General features: G+C 40.6%; 1 protein-coding gene across 1 annotated transcript in view; it reads left to right on the top strand.

Annotated features, from left to right (window-relative positions):
- Window positions 1-24,433, top strand: part of LOC124309349 (lachesin-like) — a 114,069-nt gene that overhangs the window by 20,536 nt on the left and 69,100 nt on the right. Inside the window, exon 2 of the mRNA XM_046772940.1 lies at window positions 2,645-2,836. The gene's annotated coding sequence lies outside the window, so the exon portion shown is untranslated. The remainder of the gene's footprint in view (window positions 1-2,644; window positions 2,837-24,433) is intronic.

Here is a 24,433-nt window from a genome sequence, read left to right as displayed (position 1 = left end):
ATCGATATATTTAATTTACCGCCGATCGAGAAGACGGCGGAGATTCCGTTCACTGTGGAGCCAGCCAGGTTCCTCGGGAATAAAAAGGGCATTTGTATTGGGAGCGTGGATCAGGCGCGGAATTCCGTCTCGGGGAATCTGTCGACGACAAGCCCGAAAGACGGAGAGCAAGCCTCTAGACTGATGTCTCGGGAAGCAGGATCGCCAAGGGTTTCTTCCCGTATCGCTATCCTCTGTGCCGTAAGGCGTGAGTCAACGGAGCTAGTCGAAATGGATTACCGAATCAAATAGGGTTTCACCGTGAAAACCGAGCTACACGAGAGTCTCTCCCTCTCTCCCTTCCTCCGCCGGGATTCCTGAATACCGGATATCTGCACTACTCGAGACTTTCCCGGCTTAACAATTTAAATTCACGAATTTTTATTGATTCCGTGGTTCTTCTTCTTCTTCTTCTTCGTTGTTATTTTTCTTAACGTTTCGGCGTGTCGGCTAAAATTTTTACAGGATATGCCGATACGCGATAGAATTTACGTTCCAATCGTATGGATATTGCTTCTTGTAAGTCTAATTACATCTGTGGGACTAAAAGGAATTCAGGAATATTAAGTGTGTGGTAAATGATGGACCGAATTTTTTATCCTGTTATAACGTAAAACTTGTTAGTTACTTTTTGTTCCCTGTCTTCTATACTCTGTTACTTGATCGATAAATTGATTAATTGACAAATGGAATCTCTAACAAGGGGCGAAACTTTGTCGAAAGCACTTTATAAACCTCTTGAAAATTGGACGAAAGTTTTTTTTTTTTATTCCTTAAAAGATAATAACGATGATAACAATAATAATATTATATACTTGAGCGTTAAGATTTTCTTTGAGGAATTTACAAATCATCTTCTTCGGCTTTTTGTTTTTCTTCTCTCATGCTTCTTTTTTCTTCTTTACACCACGTATTAACGTAAGGTACCTACTTATAGAGTTGGATTATACGAGTGGGGAAGAGTATTTGTTTAATTGAAATTCCTTAACTCTCGGGCGAGTGAGCGAGAGAGACAAAGTGATATAGAAGGAGAGAGAGAGAGAAAGAGAGTGAGAGGGGGGGGGGGGGGTAGAAAAAGAGGGGCGGATTTTTTCTTCCTGGAATATTTTTCGATTGATGTATACCACACTGGGTTTGTAATAAATTAACCGTCGCATTAAACATCGGGCAATTAATTCCGCAACGGTATAATTGCGTGTATATATACGTACAGTCGAGTAATCAACGCGCGGCGATACTAACGCTTGTTAGTCGTGGCCGCGAGTTAGGGGTTTGTTTAAATAAGCGGAGGGTAAATCAATGGTACACTGAATTTTCAGGAGAAGAAAGAAGAAGAAAAGAAAAAAAGAAAAATACGTACGTTTCCGCTCGAGTTTTCAAACGATATTTTGCACGGAGCGTTACATGATATTAAAAATTCTACTTTCAATCGATGTGTTAATTTTGTACGAGGTAATGTTATTATTATTCGGATAAATAAAGATCGTGCGAGCGAAAGATATTGATCGATAAAAATTCGTGAACTGATTTTTTGTATCCGATTAATTGTTATTAGACAATATCTGTGTATCGGGTATGTTTAAGTCAATGATTGGTGGACTTATCGAAGGAAGATTGACAGTTTGAAGCGGAAATTTCAATCCCGGTATTATTTTTAGTCCAACGTCACGTACCGACGGAATTATCGTAGTTTGAAAATAATTTCACTGCTGCTGGCAGTTCGAACTTCAATTCAATGGCTACCGCATATTTAGGTTATACATTATATGTACAAACGTACAGTGGCGTTTGCCGATTCGGTTTTCCTATTTATACAATAATACAGACGACGACCTTTAAACGTTTTAGACAATGTTTTGCAATCCAATTGCAAGAAGAAATCGTTTTCTTTCGGATTTTCACTCGCTCGAGGCGTCGAAGCGGATACTTTTATCTTTCAATTTTCATTCACCCCCCGTTTTGTTTTTTTCCGTCGATTTTTCACGCAAACGTTTGACGCCGAAATTACCAGCGACGGGGCGGAAAGGCTTGCAGAGAGGGTCGCGTTAACGGTGCGGCAGGACACAGCAGCGGTGCAGTGGTTAAGCTAATTTAATGATTTTCGTTATTGGCTCGTACCGAGGCAATAAAGCTATCCTTGCACATCTGTTGCTTGCTGCATCGATTTTAATACCCAACCCGTTTCGCGCTCCGCGACAATCCTCAACCCTTCCTTCCTTCCTTCCTTCCTTCCTTCCTTCCGTCCCTCCTTCCTTCCTTTATGAAGCCTGCAAGCGTAGCCAATTGCTTCTCGCGTTTTATACTCGAAATATATACTCGGCACGTACGCACCTCAATTCAGCCAGTTTCCCTCCCCCCACCACCGCCATCCTTTCCCTCTCCGTCTCTCTTAATTTCTTCTTTCTCTCCTTCTGCGTATGATTTAAGCGAGCAGCGAGCTTTAGCCGAACAAAAAATCCCCCGCATAATTACCCTCACGGTTTTTAACCTCCGGGGGGTGTAAAAACGTTGCTCAAACTTGCAACGGTTACCTTTCCTACCATCGGTCTCCAATTTTTTTTTTTTTCCCCCCACCCTTCAATACTCGATCTTTTCCTTTTTCCAGGGCTCACGGTTTTCCCGACCGGGACGTAAAATCAACTCACGGTGATGTAGGATCAAAGTCTGCGCCACCGGGTTCGGGGACGATGCCGATGGCGAATCGGGGCTGGTAATGAATTCAGATGCGAGGTGACCGGCATGCCGAATATTTCCAAGGCGAACCGGGCAGCTGGGGACTTCTTACTACCAGTCGAAGGTAAGGCGTGTGAAAAAAGTTTCAGGTACTCGGTCTCTTCTTCCGTTTCTCTTTCCTCTTCTTCTTCTTCTTCTTTTTCTTTTTCTTTTTCTTTCTTTTCTTATTCTTATTTCTCGACTTTTCCCGAGGGATAGGAGCGATTTTCACTCGACGTTTGAGCCGGCGGTTGGTACGGGGGATGTGAGGGGGTGTAGAAATTGTGCGCGCCCATCCCGAGACAAATCACAAAGTCCGCCGAAGAAGTTATCCGTTGGTCGTACGACCCGATGGATCGCATGGAGATCCGGGGACGCGAAGGGATTGGTTAACTCCTCTATAACCCAGCCTCGGCGTTCCTTATTCAAAGTGGATACGTAACTGCGTATTCGATTTCATCGCGAGGACATCTTTCACCCAACTTTCGCTCCTATAAAAACACTCCAAGAATCTCTGACTATCTTCTCGCTAACGCCTAACGCCGTCTGAACCCCTCCTCCCCCCACTCACTCCCTCCCTTCCTCCCCCATGCACTATTACTCCGCACCCTATTACTCTTATACCTTCTGTCTACTACTTTTTTTCCCGATCTTCTCAATTCGCCGATTTACGAATATCAATTTGAAACGTTGAATTTCGTTCCGTAGTCATGCACTGAGAGAAATTTTTAGTTCCGTTTACCGCTCAGTCCTTACATATTTTCATTTTCTTACCACAATCCCCGACTAGATCAGGGTGAAAAAACAAAGTCTTTGGAGTTTGCAGGGTGGAATTAAGGAAGCTGAGATATAAAAAAAAAAAAACAAAGACGGTCTGTATATGTAGCGGGGAAATTAGCACACATGCAAAGGGGCGTGACGAATTCGACGAAGAAAGGTGAGATTCGCGTCTCGTCGAAGGCGAGACACCTCGACACACCTACGAGGGTGAGGAAGGGCGAGGGAGAGGGACGGCACGAACCTAAAACTGTAAAACTTGGGTAAAAGTCGGTAACGTACGGGAATAAAATTAACGACGCCCTAGGCGGTTATAAGGGAAAAATCGTAAGGAAAACTCCGGTCGTACGATTCGACGAGTTTTCCTAGCTTCTAAGTTTCTCCCGTGCGAGCGAGCCAAAGTTCGATCAGGTATCAAAGAAGCGATCTGAATTTTTCGCTCCGTTTCAAGCTGCCGATATCTGCGATTCGAAAAAAAAAGGAAAGAAAAAAAAAGAAATTAGAAAACATTGAATAACAATTTTAAAAATTAGAAGAACGTGAAGAATTTTTTTTTTTTTTTGATTCTTACACAAAGGATATATTGTCCTTGTTGTCCAACAGTGATATATCATGCCGGGCTAAAGCTTCTAGATTGGGCGACTTACAAGTTCGAGTCTACCTTGTCTGACGATAAAGGTCATATGGGATGCTTTGTTGAGTGTCAAGACAATGGGGGGTTGGAAGTTTGACATTTCGTAAGTCAATCGCTGGCCCCTAACATTTATTATTATACAAAGAGTTTACACGTGATATACATCCATATATTGTATACGCATGTGTATTTTATGTATGTATATATATATTTTGCGGGGTGGAACCCATCACCCTTCGACTTGCAAGGAAAATCTGTCGAAAATTTTCGTTATTCCCTTAATAGGTCGTGTGATTCGAATTTCATCGTTTTATCCCGCAAGACACGTCGTGATTGTGAATGTTTGTGACACTCGAGTCGTAAATAACAAGATAATAATATATTTGCATCAATATTTCGATATTTTTGTATTGTTTAAATGTGGGAGAAAGTGGCAGAAAAATTGTAGGTAAAGCTGTTGAAACGCGAAATTGAAGGGGATGAAATCGAAGAAATTTACTAGGTTTTTAAAAACATGACAAAAAAAAATTTCAAATTAATCATCGTTATCTGTGGGTTTTTCTTTGCGATTCAAGAGTTTTTCTATTTTTATATCGTTGACGAGATATTCTCGTAGCGTAAGAATAAATAACACAGGTCTGCAGGTCCAAAAAGACAGCAGAGGTTTTCTACACTGTTTCGTATAGATTTTTACTCACTGAAACCGGGGGAAATACTAAAAAAATTTCGTCACGTCAGGTTTTTTCTCAAACTCGTATTCGTAGTTTCATTTGCAGTGAAACTCTAACAGAAAATGGAAACCGAAAGCATCTTCGGTGTGTTATCAAAGAGAGAATGCTTGTTTAATTTTATAAGAAATATTGTTCAGCTCGTCGTAACGATATGGTGGCTTTTACATTATTGTTATGCATTTTTTTTTCACGCAAACACCTTGTACCTTGCAAAATTACCGTACCTGCCGTAGGGAAACGGAAGTGATTTTTAAATTCAGCAAATTCGAAAACATAATATTTACCAAAAAACATCCCGCGCAGATGGAATAAAATGATTTTTTTTACAGATCTGTGTAATTTGACGAATACTCGACGTGTGGCTATTTTATCGTAATAAAATTGATGAAGAGAAACAAAAAAAAAAAAACTTAAGTATCGATCTTCGGCCGGCAATTGAGGGAAAGGAAGATGAGCGGAGAATTCTATTTAAGAAACGTAAAACGATCACTCGTTGTGAAATTGCGTCAAGTGCGAGGAAGTTACGTGACGTTTGAATTCTTTGTGAGGCAGTCAAGTACTTGCCTACCTACGTACCAGGTATATGTGTATGTATATGTATATGTATACGTATATGTATATACAGGGAAACCGAGGCCATGGGAAGCTTCGTATTCCGTTCAAGATGAGGTAAGAGCCAAGAATCGAGGAGGAGGACGAAGCGTGTTGGGCATCCTTCACTCGTCCCCGATATTGGCTCACACCCACGTGAATCCTCGAACGGAACTTTTCCCCAGTGTGTTTTTCCAAATAAACCAACACCCGCTTGCACCCTGAACGGCTAGACATCCACCTTGGGCTAGATTAGATTATGAACCCGTTTGGCTCTGTAATTGAAAAATCCACCCGCCCCTCCCCCCCCTCACCACCCTTTTTTTCCACTCCCTTTCTTTCGTTCGTTTCTCTTCCGCGGGATTGAAATATCTGCGTAAAAGCTTTTTTTTCGTTGTCACTATTATCATTTCCCGATGCGGGGTATACCTATAGACGAGTAATGGAAACTGATCGGGAAAATCGGTATACAATGAAAATTTGCCTGAAAAACAGGCTTTGGGAAAATTTCGGTCTGCATGTCTGTGCGACAAATTTCCGCGACGATATCGGTAACGGCTAGATGATAAAATTTGGAACTTACACGATTTTACAATCAAATTATGGGGGATGACAAATTTCCACGTCACGTTCAATTTGAACTTCCGGTTCTACCGAAAATAAATCGATACTCAATTTTTTATCGAGAAACGTATACTTTATTCTCCTTATTACTTTTTCTAAAGTAAACGATTATGTTCGTCAATTTATGAACTTTTCGTTTTTCAGAGATTTCTTTTCTCTTTTCATATCGATCAATAGTATCGCGAAACAAACTGTTTTTCCGATTTTTTTTTTTTTCTATTTATTCTTCTCACGAAAGACAAAAAATTTTAAATTGATGATCGATGATCGATTATACCGTGATGATGAAGGGGGCGGTTTTCAGGGGTGGGGGTCGCAGTATCACGAGGGGGAAACTTTCAGTGTAACAAATGCATATAAACATGAGGCTTCGCGCTAGGGGGAACATAGCGATATTTTTATGTGTCGGTGAATCCACACCGTTCATAAACCGCGGCGATGTGTGTGGGAAGGCAGCGAATTGCCGGATGAGACATACCCCGTGTATTTCACCTAACGAACAACTTCCTTTCCGCGGTTCATTGCCTGTGCGCCAACCCCCCACCTCTCCGCCCTCTTTTACACCCCCGCGTTTCAACCCCCTGGGCAATCAGCTCGACGATGTTTATGAAAGACAAAACGAAAATGGAAAATATAAATGAGAAAAAAATTTCGGATACATGTATAAAATTGAAAAATTTGCTGATTGATGCAATTTGTTTTTTTTTTGTTTTTTTTTTGACATTTTATTTCGTCAAAAATAGGAGACTGGAGATTGTGTTCACAAATTAAAGGCTTGATTAACAGTGATCGCTGATTCGAAAAGTAATTGAAAAATTCTTTTACTTTCTCCCTTTCTTTCCTTTTGTAAAACAACTTTTTTCTATTTCTTATACCGTTAAAAATTCGAGACGGTTAAAAAAGAAAATGATCGTCATTTTGTCGAGTGTTTAAATGATGTGATGGTTTTAAAAAATTTAATTGTTTCTTGAAACCGACAAGAGCCAAAAAAAAAAAATATAAAAAAAAATTTCCAATGTTCCGGCAAATTTGAAATATCAGGTTAATCAGCTGCCGCGACTTACGGACTAATGTTCCAACAATATTGAATGCCTTTAAAGTCGACGAGACGTAGAAAAGCAAGCTCTGAACATCACGCGAAAGGTGACGACGAGTCACGTCGAGCTTTAAACGTTAAAGTTCGGGCTGTACGCCATACGATATTTCTCTCCCGTGATCATCGTTGTCGAAATCGGCAATTGTTCAAAGAGAAATATATTCCGTACGAGTGTGTAACGAGATGAGGACGCAGTTCGGCGGTGTTTAAAGGCCGACTATGTTGGGGCGGGGGAGGGAAATACCGGTCAAATTGTTTCACGCAGCTTTCAACAATGGGAGGGGAGATCCCGTTCATCGTGTATACGTATACATATGTGTGTATATATTTATGTACGCATATACGTTGTGTATACATGTATGTATGTATATGTATATATATATATATACGCCGTCGTGCATACTCGGGAACGATTTATCTTTTGCCGAGGCTTTCACACAGCTTTTCCTCCTGTATTTACGCGCCCGTATGTGTACGTACGTATGTGTATGTTTGTAAGTATGACTACCACCGACTCGCGTAATCATTTCGAAACGTTATTTCAAACGGTATAATACATACCGTGCAGAAAATTACATTAACATAAACGCAGACCGGAGATCTACGAGCTGCAAACGCGTCAAAGATCCCTCTAATTTACATCAGCGATAATTCTTCACTTTATGTATATTACAGGTATACGTCAAACACGCGTCGTGTTGGAAATGAAATTAACCCTGGAAGTGTTGAAGTTTTATTTGGTTTGTCTCAATTTTTTTTTTTTCTATCGTTTTTCACTCGCTTTCAAATTACAACAGGTGCTTCGCATTCGTATAAATTGTTTAAAAGTTTCGAGAGATCGAGGTTGTCGACGTGGTTATAAAAAATTATCGCTACCGGTTCCCTAGATTCTGTTTTGTTGACTTTTTTTTGTTTTTTTTCGACGTAATTTACATCTTATCATCGATTCAAACGAAACGTGACTAGATAACGATATTCGTTTACTCTTTGAAGTAATACTGGCAGTGTTTACACAGCATGCGCATTTCGTGTACAACCGATATAGTTGATGAATTTGAATGCGTTAACTGTGTTATAATTGCTTCTCGTGCGCCGTGAAATATTTAAAGTTATGTTGGAAGAAAATTTCAAATTTGATCGAATACGATCAAAAAACTCTGTGCAAGGGGATTGAGGGGTCGTTGATTGGATTCGCCATTCTCAATTTTTAAAATCTGATTTCAGATTCCTAGTCAGCTACCCCAAAAACTTGTAATTTATGTCAAACATGTATACGTGCAGCTGGGTAACTTTAACGGAAATGAATTATTCCGTCAATTTTCACGATTCTATTCAATCAATTTGTTTCTAACAATAATAATTTACATTTTATCGTAATAATTACTCTCCAGTATTGAAAACCTGTTGGCATACTATCAGAAATAGCAAAAAATCGCAAAGAAATATTTTTTCAAAGTTCTGTAAATATACAAAAAAAAAAAACAAAAAAAAAATTGAAATAAAATAGGTGGTAAAAATACTCACCACTGCGACTAAAAGTGTTAGATCCTGGATCGATTGCACCGAGGCGTGCAACCCTTTCCTTCTCGCGTCAGAAACCACTCCTATAAAAACGAAAAAAAAAAAATAAAAAATTACCATATCATGATAATAAGAGCTATTCGCACACGTACGTTATAATACTGCAATGGCAAGAAAAAGAAGAGATTACCTGGCGATGTTAATTTTTTATTAACGAAGAGGAGAGAAAGAGAGAGATAGACATCTTGGCATGCTCTGAATAAATTTCCTCATCCCTTCATCGTACGTTCGGTGTGATAATACGAACTGCTGCAGCTGATGAAAAACAAGCTTGTTTAAAATTTTGGTGCTTCTCATTTACTTAAGTCGAGTAAAAATAAAAAGAAAAACACGAATGAGGAAAGAAAAAAAATGGGGAAAAGGCAAGAGTGATAGAAGAAAAAAAAAAGAAAAAAAAAAGAAAAAAAAAAAAATTCGAAGATGAGGAAGCAGAAAGAAAACAGGCGGCTTGATTAATTAAAATAATGCGATTCCGCGTTCCTCCTTACGAACACTGTATACGTATAGAATTATGTCAAGACCGTGTTATATTTAAAGAAAAAATAGTAATCAAGTTTCAAAAATTATCAATTCATTTTCGCGGTTGTATACATATGTACACATACATACCCACGGTGTACACGATGTATGGATAATAATGTTTGGGTGGGGGTGAAAAGTTTTTGGAAAAGGTTGTATACGTATATTTATACATATATGTATATACGTGGGTATAGGATATATATAATATATAACTTCCGAAGTATAAAGTTACTACATCGAGATGATCCGGTGTTCGTCTCAGGGATCAGGCCTTGGATAATATTTGACTTGTCAAACGCCATCGAGTGTGAAGGAAGATCAGAGAGAGGGAGTACCGAAGGCTTCGCTGTTAAGTAAGTGGTTAAGAGGTTGACGTCGTTGGTAATGGAATAAAAACACTCGACCCCCCGCGATGCTTTCCGTGTCAAGAAACCCCCACCCCCCTCTTTTTTTTCACCTTCCTTCTCAATCTCTCTCTCCGGCGATTTTTTTTTTGTTTCTTCATTTTTTCATTTTTTTCATTTATTTTTCTTTTTTTTTCTCTTTCTTATTCCTCTTCTTATACCATTTTTTTTTTCTCGCACCTCTGTGTATGTAATCCCAACTATAACCCAACCGTAGTATAATCGGAAACGATAGAGGGGTAAAGAAAATAAAAATATGAAATTTTAACCCTTACTCAGAAAAGAGAAGAAAAACAGGAGGAAAAGAAGGTAAAAAAAAAAAAACAGACGTTGAGAAAACAGGAGAAGGCTGTACAAATTTTTTCTTTCCTCCATTTTTTTTTCTTCGACCTTCGTCTACTAGAGTTTAGCGAAAGTTTATGAATATTGAAAAAATATTACATGATTTCTTTCAATCAATTTGTTTCCAACAATAACAACTTCCATTATAACGCAATAATTACTCCCGAGTATTGAAAACCTGTTGGTGGATTATCCGAATTAGCAAAAACGTATAAGGAAATATGTTTTGAAAGTTCTCTAAATATACAAAAAAGGTATGCAAAGTATTTCGACTTGCTAATGCGAATTATCGTTGCTGATGAAAATCAAGCTTGTTCAAAATTTTGGTGCTTCTGGTTTACTTGAGTCGAAAAAAAAATAGAAATAAAAACACGATTGAAGAAAAAAAAAAAGGGTACAAAACAGACGATAAGAGTACCTACCAGTATGACTCAAAGTGTTGAAGATGTTTTACACAATTCGTTTAAGTTAGACCGTGTAACGAAAAATAGTCTGTAAAAATGAAGAGTGAGAGATTCGTTGTTTCCGCCACCTGTAAAAAAAATTTTCCAGACAAAAAAGCTCTCTCAAAAGCTCCTTGTTCGATCTCCGAGTTCTAGACCCAAAATTATGCGTCAGTTTTTTCGTCACCACGACTCTCCTCAAAGCGTTCGTACGAAGTTTGGGCCGGATTACGTGCATGCACTGAATCCTCTCGTCGGCCGGCGATTGTCGGGGGTTGTCGGGGGGGGGAGGTACTGGCCGATTTTCGAAGATCGCGAAAACGCGTCGGTGATACCGGGTGCAGGGGTGGTTTCCTTAGGAAGGCGGAGCCTCGTCGCGCGTCGAGAGCACGAGCGGATAACCGTAGGGGTAGAAGCAGCGGCAGAGGTTCTGCCCTCGTATCTGGTGGTGGGGACTCCTGGTGGACGCAGTTTCCGACCGTGGCCCCGTGCAGTAACCACGCGGTCTAAAACGCCGCGACACCCTCGCTCCGTTGCTCCGTTTCCCCGTTTTTACGCCTCGTGGAGAATCCGTGCCGATATCAATTCGCCACGTGAAACGTTCTTCGATACTTTGAAAATTTCGGAGATACATTTTTTTTTTTTGTTTTTAAGCTTTTTTTTGCATCTCTTTTATTCTCTCTTTGCAATTGTTGTTTCTTGTGGATCATTCTTCGATCGTGCGTGATTAGAAAATTTGGCTATCTTACACGTGCGGATTTAATCGATCGCCGATATGTATGTGAGGTAAATGGGGATGAATTTTTTTAGTGCGGTTTTTAACGTTTATCGTTTGTACTATACGTGATGCATAATCGCAACGAATTGTGTTATCGATTAAGCAGTAAATCGTTCTACGTTACAGTTTGATAGAAAAATCGTTGTTACAGGTTGAAATAAAGTTTTTCTTTTTAATTCGCATTTTTTCTTGTATTGTTGTTGATTAGTTTTTATCTCTTCCTTTTTTTTCCATACAATTATCAATCGGGCAGAGTTTGTTCTACGATTTACGTTACATGTATGAAAAGAGGATACAAAGTCGATGCTTCGAGTTGGTAAACTAAATTCGCGTTGAAATTTTAACGTTACAGCGAAGTGGATTATCATTCACATGTGAAATAATTTTATACTATCTATTTTTAACTATCGTTTCAATGAGAAAATTTATTCTAATGTATTCCTTACTCCACGTTATGAATAATAATTTATAACGATGAGTGGGAAATTTTTATCAGACGTGAAATTTAATTGATTACTGGTTATACGCATATTATATATACACTAATTTTAAAACAATTGTACAAAAAGTTTTGTGTATACATAATACAGCATATATATATATATGGTAAAGACGAAGATAAAGTTGAATAGAATGCAAAACGTGGGTACAAATCGGCGTAACGAGATTTTTTGCATTCCCGCGCATTTCATTACAGTAAATGTGTCAATTTTTATCCGACGAAATTTGTTACCTCAAGTCCGTTCAAATTTGTCAACAAAATAAGCAAACCCACTTTCGATTCGTTTTCAGCGTATGTTATAAGGATCTCTGTTAAAACTTTAAATTATCGTACAAACATTACGTTAATATCAAAATTCGTTAACCGTTTACCAGCGAAGAAAGATAAATTGAAATTTTTAAATCACAATCAAAAAGGTCGGTAAAAATTAACCTCAGGTGTAATTCAGTATAAACAAACAAATCGTACAATTATAATCAATCGAAAGTAACGATCTAATATTTCTGTGAATATCGTGATAAGATTTCCATGTCGGAGGCCAATATGCTGTGACTAAATATCTGCGAGCAGGTAAGGATTGAAATTTGACGCATCGTTGTAAAAGAAAAATAAGAATATCCCCACAATTTGTATTAAATTTTGTTTTAAAATGATTTTCAGACAGAATTAATAATTCAAGAGAGTTCCCCGTGGCCCGTGAATTGCCTCCGGGGGAGTTTGAATTAAAGCAAATTTATAATCCATTCCGAAATGTAAACGCCAATCACTTTGAAGTGAAAATATCTGAAATTAAACGAGGGTTTCTCCGAGGTGGTGGTAACGTGGTCTAAAGCGATTACACCTGCCGATCGATCTTTGATATGTTCTTTGAGAATTGTTTAAACACCGCGTCAACTTTGGTCCTCTCTTAATACTTCCGTGAATTTTTTCATCCGAGTTGAAGGAGAGGTGAAGAAAAAAATTCAAGTCACGTTACATTCGTACTGAAATAAAACGCGACACGGTCCGATCTTTTTTTTTTTTTTTTTCTTGTTCAATCGGAAAACAAGTCCGCTTTCATAAACGTAACGCAATTTTATCTACGTTCTTGGATTCCGCATAGAATATTCATATCGTACGTGAGTACGAAATGATGTCTCGATCGTATGCATAAAATATGTTGTCTGCAGAGTAGCTGTATAAAAGTAATCGAATAGATCTCGCAAGCGATGTACGTTATGCAGGGGGTGGTGGGAGGAGGAGGAGGAGGAATTCGATACCCATTCTTAATACGAGAAATTGAATATTCTTCGTACATGGGTATTTGTTGTTATTATTATTATCATTATTATTATTATACCTGTGACTCTTTTATCGTATAAAACGTCAAGTGTGGATCGTAGGGAAGAAGCAGGGTGAAATCGGTGCTGGATGAATAGAAGGGGGTAGCTGGAGGTATTCCTCGTATTCTAGGAGGCAAAATAACCGAGGAAAAACCAATTGAGAAACGCTTCAATGTATCTTCCGCCGCCTTTCTCCTTCTCTCGCATTCCTAATTTCAGACTTGTACCTTCTGCCCATTCGTACGTATAAAGCTCTCGGCTACACACACGACCGAATAACAGATTCCGGTGAACCCCGTCTCACCTTTTTCTTCTTCTTATTCTTATTCTTCGTCCCGGGTTGTTTGCCTTTATTTATTTTCCACGAGGGAACCTCCGTTCTTACATACTCGTGCGGCGGTCTCTCTTTACACGTACACATACGTACGTATATCTTTATGCTGCAAAATTCAGGAAACAATATTTCGTTATACGACGACACCGCGCCTCCTTATTTCCGCTTCCCGGCTCTTTGCTTTCACGCTAAATTATCGCACTGGTCGCGATTTACAATGTAAAAAAATAAAAAAATAATAATAATAAGTAAAAAAGAAGAAATTCATCGTTTTTCATGATTTAAATTACCGGTCACGTGGGCTTCGGTAGGGGATTTATTTTGTCATAACTGTTATTTTAAACGACCACGTATACAAATGTTAGAGACGAATTGTGAGATTTTTTTCCACTTAACGAAACTGATACGTTTAACATAATTTTTGCTAGGTAATTTTGTTTAACGTCGAAATTTTAGTACTAAATGATAAATTTTCCGACTCTTCAATTTCGCATAACCGAGGAAATTAAACGAGAGGCGAAAATTCGTGACCCAATTTGTTCAGGCATTCCTGACTTCGTTGTTCGGTGTTTAAAAAGTAACTTGTATTTCATGAATTAATCTTTACGCGACGAAATTAAATTTTGAAAAATTTGAAAGCGATTCGGAACAAGCGTCGATGTCCAAGCTTTTCTTTACAATTCAAGAATTTTTTAATCTTTAAATTTTTGAAAAAATTTTCCTAGCTTCGTGTACCTACAATAATTTCAAAAATCTCAAATGGTAATAAAATCAGTGAAAAGTTTTCATCATTTACCAACCAATCTCCTCGTAAGTACGGTTATTGAATTGTTCCGGGATGAGGAAGAAAGGGAAGAAAATTAAGGAAAACTAAAATTTGACGAAAGTAATCGGTTTCTCAGCTGTTATACCGGCCAAATGGTTTAAGGTAAAACAATTGAAGGTAGCGGGCTGCAATGGCGGGGATCCGTTGCCGAGGTGGTGTACAAGAGGGCGCATAATGGCTCCGATTTGTGGTGTTTTGCTGAGCGGTGCTCAGGCGAGGCAGAATCGTTTAGCACGCGATCTACTCGTAATTCTGTTCTCGGCACGCCACCGAACGGATAGAAGCTCTTTCCACCCTTACGCACCCATACATATTTTCCTCAGCCATGCCGACGTGTTACTTCTCCACTTGAACCAATTCACACACCCCCACCTACTGGGTGTCGGTTTTTAATTGCGCCCCCAAATCACGATTGCATCTCTCTTCGTCGCCGTGTGACGAACGATCGTTCCAGCCTTTTAAATCTCCCCCCCCCCCCCCCCTCCTGTTTCTCATCGGTAACATGTATTTGACGTATGACTTTTTTCTTTTTTTTTTTGTATACTTGTACAGCGTGACGGACATTTTTCAACAAAAAATTTCGGCGCTCGGGTTTACTCAGGGACGATAATTCTCGTTCAAAATTCTGCTTAAAAAATGCGTGGTTTTTGTCGGGAAAACGGAAAGTTAATTCGGAAATCGAAATAGGTGAGGAACAGGTGCGATGATAAAATTTATCCTCATATTTTTGATGGAGTAAATTATTACACCAGTCAATGCGAAGTTTGAGTCTGGGCTTGAGCCTAGATGACAAATTTCGATTTCTTCCACGTAGCTAATAAAGAAAAAAATAATTTCATCAGATAAAGATTGTGTTTGTAAGAATTAGAACGATTTTTTGGATTTTAAGAAAAATTATCCATTTTCTCAAACATTTATTGTATGTAACAGCTAAATAATCTTCAGTTTTGCATTTAAATCAATTTTATTAAAAAATAATAATTGATAATAAACTAAAAATGTAAAAGTATCGATGAACAAAGTTTGAAAATGAATATTTCTCTTTCTTCTTCTATTTTCGTACGGACTTTCTCGTATCAAATCCAAAACGTAATCTCGCATCACGCTCTCATTGTACTGCCACCGATAACGTCAACAACGATAAAGTCCATCACATTTTGGTAAAAACGTTTTCCCTTTTCTTCCGAATAGGCACTCGTATTAGCCATCAACCAAAAACTCGAAGACTTATTAATCAACGTAAAAAAGACAAAAACATACTTTACAAGTAATAAATAAAAGTTTCGGTTATTATTCGATGTATAGAACCGAAATTTGTCTGTCTCCCATAGAAGCTAAGAAAATTGAATATTTTTGTTATCGATGTAAAGAAAACAAAGCAAGAGTAAATCTTTCTTCCGGTGGGATTGGTCATATTTCGATTCACCGTTGCCACCCTGTATAAATTTGCCGGGTAACTAGCCTCAACTTCCTCCCCATTGCTACCGGGCAATCGTCACACACGCGAGGCCTAATTGACGAGTAGATTGTTAACACAGGTTGCACCGAACTCCTTGGCGATTTCCCCCGTTTCTCACCCTGCGCCCCTTTTTCACCCCCGTCAGTCGGGGCTCTGATGTATAAGCCTAACAACACGGGATAAATTGATTACATCGTAACGTTTCGCACAAGATACCAGCCAGTCGCCTCTAATCACTTGATTCATCTCTTCCCAGAGCTAATCGTTAATTTTTTTTTTTTTTTGACAAAGAGTTCGTATTTCTTTCGTCGAGTTTGTGACAGTTGATCAAAGGCGTCAGGAAAAAATTCTAAGATTTTTGTGAAGTTTTCCTACCGAGGTACAAAAATTTCATGGATTAAAATGCGCGTTGGAAAAATCTTTGGTATGATCAAGTTTCCTCAATTTTTATTTTTTTTTTTATTTTTTTTCTTACTTTTTTCATATCGAAACTGCCATTTTGAAACGGGATATCGTTAATGTTCGAAAAGTTTTACAGCTGAACGCGCGTCTTCAACGAATATATGATTTCTTTCGTCAAACTTCTTAAAGAGTTTTGGACACAGGTTGGAAGATTTTTTTTTTTTCTTAAAAAAAAAAAATAAATAAACGAGCATACGAGCGACGAAACATGCTTCCAAGTTTTAGTTGGTGAGATAAATCCGAAAGACATTATACGTGATTTTTGTACGGTAACAATACAAGAATAAAGAATTGAAATACAGGTAAAATTGAATAACTTTATTCCAAGAATATGAGGTACAGTGGATTCTACTCTACGTACTTACACATATAGAAAAAGGAAAATGCAAGTTTATACGTTGAGAGTTGGGGAGAGTTTTCATCTACGAATAAGTCGTGGGAGAAGTTTACGCAGAGAAGATTTCGTTCCCTTTCCTCGGCTGCGGGTGTTGAGGAGTGGGAATGGGAGGGGATGGGGGGTTGAAGCACGTTCACGTTTCAGGGCGCAATTGAAGGTGGACGCGGGAAAGTCCCAGAGGCGACCATAACCCGGGTGTGACGGGAGTGACATTACTCACGTCATAACTCCGCTGCGCCGCGTCCTAGGTATCGCCGTGAAAACTACCCTCTTCTTCCGCCCCCCGTTCCATCCCTCTTTCTCGACCCCTTCGCCCTTGGCTATGGGGATTGCGGACTGCGACTCCGACTGCTGTCGCAGGACCGAGTTTGAGAGAGAGAGAGAGACAGAGAGAGAGAGAGAGAAAGGGAGCCACGGCTTCGAGCTGACTGCGCTTTCGCTCAAATTGTTCCCGTTAAATTGCAGAGAACCGAGTAATTTGGTGTACATTGTGTCACCTGTAATTACAAACGCTGCAAAGTTATTGTTATATTTACTATATACCGACCGAAAGCGAGTAGAAATGCACTCACGGTATTGCTTCATTTTAGGTACGTAGGTATATGTTTATATATGTACGTACACACTGATACGTCATAACGTTGCTTGCCGGCTTCACTCGCTTCTGCTTCTCCGATTCGCGTATAATATCTCAACGTGGTTCACGATGATGAAATAGACCGACTCTGCAAACCAATTGTCGCAAAATCGAGTCATGTTTACGATTTAACGTACCGCATCTAATTCGTTGATTCAAACTGTAGTCACTGATTAGCTTGTTTGTACTTATACTGCCCGTTTACGATCTCTTCGTACTCACACGGGTATTACGTATAGTAGGGTGGTTCGTTTTTAAACTTTTTTTTTTTTAAATATACAAGAAAAGTTAAAAAACGAACCACCTTAGTATAAAAATAGTGCTTTTGACAGTATTCTATGCCCACGTTGATTCCCATTAACCAATCATAAGGTGTATTTCTTGGGAAATCTCTCCAGTTGGTTTAAAATTTGGTACCCAATACTCGCTTTGAGTTGTAGTAAAAAATGCGGTTTGTGCAGCCAAGAGTTGTTATGACACCAACTTCGAGGGTGCGACGAAGTCAAAACGACGCTATTTTGGAGAGTCCGTCGTTTTGTAGTTGTTTATGATTATTAATTCTACTGTTTGTAAAAAGTGAAAGAGAAAACGGAACGGTGACGGTTTGGGTGGAACTGAAGAGCACCCTGTGCGTGTTATGTGCGGTTGCGTGTAGGAAGGACGCCATGTCCATACCATGGGTTGAACAAATGTTTGCGGTCGGTCGGTCATCGCATCGCGCCCACTTCGCACGGTTCGTTTCAATTAAACTTTGGCGAGAGATAGAGGCGATCGCCTACCCGGGGTGAGTCGTCTTCGATTGAGGATCCAGGCGTTAAGGGTGGATCGATCGATCAGAGCAGGCATGTATATAAACACCGAGATACGCGTCATTTTACAAGTAAACCATCAGCCATCTTCCGGATCTTCGAACGTCCAAAGACATTGGCGCAGATCAGGAAGAAAAGAAATTAGCGAAAAACACTCGGGACAAAGTCGACTGATGGACGAGGGTGAAAATGTGCGGGGAAAAAAACGGTTATCGTCCAGAAATCTCCTTTTTCAAAATTCCCCCTCCACAAAATTCCCCTTTCCCATTCTTATTCTGCATTTATCTATGTTCGTACAGTTATTTATTCATTTATTTGGAGAAATTTTGTCCAGAGGGGATTTTGTCTTGGAGATTTTATCGAGGCGATTTTATCCGGGGAGATTTCGTCGCAAGGAGGGTTCTGAACGGTGACCGAAAAGAACAAAAAAAAAAAAACAAAAAAAACACAATACAAATCGAGAGGTGGGAAGTGGAAGCGTTTCTAAGAAGACTTAGCACGTGGTACGATATCCGTTGGTGCTTTCCAGACTTTGTCACATATTGCGTTTCGCTGGGCTGCTGCTTCTTCTGGCGCTTTTGCTACACGGAGAGAAAGTCATTAGAAGACGAAGAAGAAGAAGAAGGGGAGGTGGCGGCGATGGTGGTGGTGGTAGTGGTGGTGGTCGGTAAGTATCGCATGGCCAGTGGCCATCGGGAAGGGTGGTAGCACCACCTGCTGGACGCAAGAACGTCTCTATAATTGCAAAAAGTCCTGGTCTTCCTTCGGGGGGCGGTGAACCGGGTTCCCCCGCAGGGTATGAGTTTGCTTATGAGTGCCAGATGTTGCCCGGCCTTGCTCGCCCCGCGTACCGTAACTTATCTCCGACTCGTAGCTGGAAGGTGCTCGTCCATGGATAGCCAGCAGGACCCTCGGTTACCTTCTCCAGCCGCAATTGTCCTTCGTCAAGGTGGCTCCTGACCCGCGGCAGAAAATTCCCAATTTGTTGCGCCCTAATTCTTCATCCCTTCTTTTACCCTCATCGCTGATCATAACTCCCGGATAACCTAATAAACGAAACTTTTGCCAACGAGGGGTGATGAATGCTACGCAAAAAAAGTCACCAATTCGAGTCATCGTTACTGAAAAGCTGGTGCACAACGACACGGCTGGAAATTTCACCCTCGCGAAGCTGAAGTGCGGCCGCGTCAAGGAGGGAATAATTCTCGTTGAATTGTATGATAATATTATTGTGTATCTAAATATCACCGTCCGACCACTTTGCCTGTCACGGTATATACCCCGTGGCTTATGGCGCACGCGTGTAACGTTGGGAATATTATATACACATGCGCACACATATATATTTATTTATGTATTAAACGGGTATTATTTATACGCCGGAATACCCGATGAATATGCATTGTTTTGGTGGGGTAGTAGCGAGGTGTCGAGTGCAGAAGCGTCGCTATCACCGCCTCATCAATCACGCACACTCCCGTAGAATACCCGGGACACCCGTACCCAACGCCCGTTCCAGTTATAGTACGCCCACGTCATCTCTCAGCCCCACCCGCGTCCTGTGCCCGCAATTGACACTAATTTACGTAATTTTTTCACACGGCGCACATGTCACCCCGACACCTCCCTCCACCCTCCCCACCTCCACTCTTCCCAACTCCGACTCTTCGTGATCCGCCCTCTTCATATCCCCTAAGCGAGAGACGACGAACGAAAGAAATAAGCTGACGTTCAATTGGTCACAATCGTTACTGTGTTGTAGTTTTGCTCTTTTATTTCAATTCAATTTATCGCTGATCATCACCTCGGTACTAGTTGAGGACATATTCGTTCGGTACATGTAGTCTGAGGCTATTATCGTTAATGGTTGAGGTAGAGGTGGTTTTTTCATCCGCGGAAACATCAATATTCAAACATCAAAGTTTTTTACAAACTTCTGACCAATACTCGCTAAAAGTCAGACTTTAGGATTCGTAAAACGCGTAGTTGAAGAGGTTAAATGGTCACAAATGGTTACAAATGGTGCGTCATCAGCTACTATAATATCGTAAAATTCATTCAATCATGCACTTGTCGGGTGAATTCAACCCATCACTGACGCTAATACCAGTTTTGGTCAGGTCTCTGTAAGATAGAGAACTTTGTTTTTTCACAAAGTTGTGTTCTCACCGGGTTGCAGAGACGGGTATTTAATGTTACATTCATAAGATGATCGGTCTGTGTATTCGCGACTTAGTTACGAAGTTCCAAAAAAATAAGAAAAAAAGCAGTTGACCCTGCGGCGTTGATGCGGTGAACGAACATGTGCGAGCCTACATCGTTGCGGAGAGATAGAGATAGAGAGAGAGGGAGGGGGGAGAGGGACGTGGGGAGATGGATGAGTGATTCTCGCTGGTCTGCTCGACACTGTTGGGCGTCTTCCTCTTTTTGACATTTAATTACCCGTCGCGTCAGACCCGAGGGTTAATTTCCACCTCTCGGCCTCCCTTCCGCCCTTCAACATTCTAAAAAGAGAAGGGTGTGGAAAAAAAAGTATCAAATTCTCACAAAGTCTGGAGATAAATTGCAACATACAGTTTCATACGATGAAACGTTGATACACGATCCTTCCTACTCTGGTCGTTGAAACTATAGTGAAACATGTCTACATAGTATCGCAGGTGCGTCGATATGCTATTTGTGATTTTAACTCTGGAGTTAGTTAATGTCGATTCTGGTTCAAATGCTTTCTATCACAAGACCGCGAGACTTGTTCAACAAAGTGCAGAGTCTCCTTTTCATCTTTCGAGTCTCGGTGAAACTCGACAATGGCGTATCGCACAATCCGTCTTAAAGTTGAAGGACAAGATGCGGAGTATCGAGTTGCGTTCACCTCGGTGAAACGATGGGAAAATGGTGCCTCGATATTCATCTACTCTGTAGGAGAAGATCTTGAGTCGGGAATACCGCTATGCCGACCAGAAGCTTTACTCGCAAGCTCTAGGCTCCTATTCTCGGACCAAGTAGAGGATCCGAGCTAGCCGCAGCAGCATCAATTTGACCGATGGATTCTCAACCGCAACGAAATGTTGGATACCGTAATTTCCTCCGCGCATCTCCGTGCCCCAAATCGTTGGCTCTCTGGACCTCAACTCCCGTTAGAGACTGGACGAAACGTTGCGTTTGTTCGTCCAGGGTCAGCCACGGGTTTCCCCTCGACCCTGGTTCTACATCTATTAATACAACCCATCCTGCTCCTGTATCTCCGTGTGATTATTAATTGCATTTCATTCCGGATCGCAAGAGCAGTGATCACTGTTTGGTAGTTGGTTTTTTCGCGCATCGATGTTTTCGCGAATGGTTGCACTTCACAGACAGTAGGATAGTCCTGAATACATTCGTGGTCGTTATCGCATTTTTTGTCGCTTCCACAGCTTGAAAAGTCTCGAAAACGAATGAGAAAAAAGGGTGGCCAAAATTTCAGGCTACTATTTCAATTCTAATTTCATAATTTTTTACGGTCAATTTGTTTTTTCTTAAATCGACTTTCAGTCGGGACGTCGAATCCTGAGTGTCCGTAGCACGGATCGGAAATCCGATCGACTTTAAACGTGAAATGATTCAGTGGCTGGAGAAAGTATTCGGAGGAATAAACACCGCCGATTGAGTGACCTTTATCCACTACTAACTCTAAGAAGAATGTAATAAAATAAGAAGTTGTCCGAGATGAATCAAGCTAAAGAAAAATTCGTGCATCGTTATAATCTCTTAATTTTTTTCCATCCACTTGATTACCACCCGCTTTGCAATGATTTTTACGAGAGGGGGAGGAGGGGGTGTAGAAAAAAGAAAAACGGAAACACACTCCGTGAATGCGGGAAAGCCTCGACGCGGACTTATTGTTAGGTCTCTGCAGCTCTCTTCGCTCAACGATCCGTGTATATAGCCGGGCCAGAAAACCACCGCGGAATTTAACGTACAAGTCAAAGTCGTTCCGAGGATCGTTATCCAGAAATTTCGGGACCTGCTCGCTATACCTACTTCTATGGGTCGTTTGAACCTCGGCCGACGCCAAAATACTGCCAGCCGCCGACTGCGGGCTTTGCACTTTCGAACGACCAGGTCTCACCCTCTGTTTTTTGCTAGGATAATTTTTTTAACTTCCCGTTTCTCTGTTTTTAGAGAAATAAGGAAGTTATTGTTATCACTGCGAAAATGAGAAGTTTAGTTTTCACTAGATCTTCACATTTTTAAGTTTAGAGAACCGCCTCCAATCATTTTCGCTATGCATATATTATTTTAAATAAATTTAAATTTGGCATATTCAACAAGCTGAAAAAATACTAAAAACATTTGGATTTTGATGAAAATTGGTACTCGTCGGTTTCTTGGGTGAATGATCACGAATCTGAAGTCAGATTGCGAAATCCAAAAAAAAAAATTCTAAAAATATTCCGATTCTGGTAGAAATTGGTAAGCGGAGGTTTTTTACGGTCACCGATAACAAATCCAAGGTAAGGCTTCCAAAATTTGTAATGGTGGATTCATAATGGTGGTTCAAAATAAAAATAAAAACATCCTTATATTTTTATGTAATATGGTATCCGAGGGCTTTAATATCGTTAATCACGAATCTGAATTTGTAGTTCGAAATTCGAATTGGATATCATCATTTTTTTTTTCCTCTACGAACCTGGAACTCGCAGTGTGAGAACGGGAAGATCGAAGGCTGGATCATGGCCAGTCTAATTGTAAGGCCGCTTGTTTTCTCGACGTTTCGACACAATTCAACCAGTCCGATATAACTTTATGCGCAACAAAATGCCTCAGTATAAAATCGTAGAACAATGACTCTCAAAAAATTATCTCGGAATTCTACCTAAACGTGTGGAGTGTACAACATACGCACAGATTCCGTAGTGAACGTAATCCTCGGCTAATTGTCATCCTCGGTTTTGTTGCGGAGCGACTCTATTACTCGGTGTTTGCGGGAGTAGTTGAATGGTTTCTGGTTTCCAATTACAACCCTTATAAACCGTGGCAGGCGGGGTGAAATCGGGGCGCGAGGAGGCGGAGGAAGGGGGTGGAACGTCGGGGTTCCGAGACAAACTCTTCGAGTAGAGGAGAGGCAATATCTGGAAGGAAGTCCGCCTGGCAGAAAAATGAGCCCGGAGGAATGCCGGGAATTGCCAGACTTACGGTCAGACCCCAGGAGACGTTCCGCTCGCTCCCTCGCCGCCCCCGCAGTGACCCCACCCCCCCGCCCTCACCACCGACCCCTTGGCTTTCTGCCCCGGGGCTGAAACTGCGCAGCCTATATCAGGTCGCGCGACGTGTCAGGAGAAAGGGTAAACGCGAGAGTACGTCGTAAGAAGAAGATCAAACTTTACGGCGCCCTGGAGGCCGGTAGAAAACCACCTCTCAGTCAGCTTCATTCCGCGCCCCCTTTACCCATGTATCTTATTCTCACCTGCAGCTGCCCTTCCAGGCTTGGAGAAGAAATTCAACGGCGAAATTCATAAATTGATATTCTCAGGAAAAGGTGACACTGAGGGGGGAACGTAGATCGAGATATTTCGTTCTCTGCATCCTTTCGCGACTCATTTTCGTCAGTCAATTTTGTAAAGCTTTTAAAAAAAGGGTACCGCAGCATCCTTGTAGAAATTGGCTCCCGGTCGAATACGCTGGATTTCCAGTATGTTATATGTGCGTATCCTCCCGATCAAAAGTTCTTATGGACACAAGGCCCAAAAATCACTAGTTTCCGAGATAGAGGCTTCGGTAGGGGGTGGATTGATTTTTTGATATCTTTGGATTACGCCATTTTTACGAATTACAAAGCTTCAAGGGAGACTTGAAATCAAATATATTACGCGTAAAAAATAGGACGAGTCGGGTTGTCGTTCTTCACGCAAAATCTGACGTTGCACCTCCTTCCGGTGAACCAGCGAGTTCACGGATGGAATCGATCACGGCTTTCTAGCTATCTTTGAGAATCGACCGTGCAGTTTTTTGAGTAATTTGTTTGATTTCAAGTCCCCTTGAAGCTTTGTAATTCATGAAAATCACGAGATCGATAGATATCAAAATATCTGGACACCTTTTTTCCGAAGCCTGTGTCTCGGAAACTAGTGATTTTTGGGACTTGTGACCATGAGAACTTTTTATCGGGAGGATATGTGCCGTGATATAATAAAAATCCAGCCAATTCGGCCGGGAACCAATTTCCATAAAGACTCTGCGAGGTCCTTTGAAAGATCGTTCACAATTTCTGAACTTTACGCATTTTATTCGAAACGATGTTATTTTTTGTATATATAAAACTTTTCGCCGCAGCTTCGAAACCATCGACAGGATATCGAAGCTGTCGAGTTCAATGTGATGAAAAAATCAATAACGGCGAGTTTTTTAAGCGAATTTTGTATAAGATCT

The sequence above is a fragment of the Neodiprion virginianus genome, chromosome 7 (assembly GCF_021901495.1).
Source record: "Neodiprion virginianus isolate iyNeoVirg1 chromosome 7, iyNeoVirg1.1, whole genome shotgun sequence".
Classification (NCBI taxonomy): domain Eukaryota; kingdom Metazoa; phylum Arthropoda; class Insecta; order Hymenoptera; family Diprionidae; genus Neodiprion; species Neodiprion virginianus.
Note: the sequence above shows the minus strand (reverse complement) of the source record. Positions and strands in the feature narration are given on the sequence as shown.